The sequence below is a fragment of the Limulus polyphemus genome, unplaced genomic scaffold (assembly GCF_000517525.1).
Source record: "Limulus polyphemus unplaced genomic scaffold, Limulus_polyphemus-2.1.2 Scaffold4124, whole genome shotgun sequence".
Classification (NCBI taxonomy): domain Eukaryota; kingdom Metazoa; phylum Arthropoda; class Merostomata; order Xiphosura; family Limulidae; genus Limulus; species Limulus polyphemus.
This window is the reverse complement of record NW_013669734.1, coordinates 718-1,830: the sequence shown is the minus strand read 5'-3', so window position 1 is coordinate 1,830 and position 1,113 is coordinate 718.

Sequence of the window (1,113 nt, the reverse complement as noted above, 5' to 3'; positions counted from 1 at the left end):
TATAGCGCGACTGTGGAAATTAAGTGTATTGCAAAGTTGTATAAAGAAAGAATAAACTAGTTTTATTTAAGAAAGGACTTGTATTGCTAAAGTTTCTTCGGAAAGAATTTTTACGGAAAATTAACAAACGAACACAGAGGCATAACAGTATATTACAGAAGAAGTGAAGCTTACGTGGGTAGGAATATTTGTTTTAACCTATATATTGCAGAACTATGTAGTTTCAAAACAGACGGATAAGGTCCGTTAAAATTTGAATCAAAGAAAGGATCATCTGAGATGTAAATCGTAAATATAAATTACCGATTGTGTTATATCAAGTGATCATTTGGCTCCTTGAGAATGTCTTTTCTCTCATAACGAACAGAAGTCCAATTACTAGATACAGCCCTGATCTCCCAAATATTCACCAACTCTATTCTAAAACGCCCATAATGATGCAATTTCTATTACTTTAGATACAAGATTATTCTAGAGCTCTGCCACCGTATTGGAGAAATAAAACTGCCACAGTTGAATACATGTCTGACCTTTACAAATCTTAAAATCATAGCCACTTGTCCTACTATCCTCGAGATTTGACAAGAAATAAACTGGTATTTCACTCTCATTATTTCCTTTAGTAATTTTTAATATTTAAATTAGGTTACCCCTTATGTATTCTCAGATATAATAATCTTAGACATAACAATAATCACCGCATTAAACAAAGGAACATCGGAAAATGTTATGAAGAGTTAAATTAAGTTTCTTGCTTGATTGAATCATAGTGTTACGCCTCCAGTCGTTAGTTGATTTTCCGTAACTTCGTTCCGACGAAACTTTAGCGACACAGGTCCTTACTTAATAAAACTGGTTTATTATTTCAGAATACAACTTTACGATACACTTATTTTCAACAGTCGCGCTATAACAAACGCTATATCTCACGTGGCCAACAATATTTTGTCCGCATACATTCAATTACTCATTACACTGTTGTTCCGTCACGTTGTGAGCGTCTTATATACCAGACTAACATATATCTAGTAAATGCTAGGACATTCTTGAAGGAACAGGATATTTCTAGAAATACGTGGCGTGACACTAGTCATGTGACCTCGCTGACGCAAC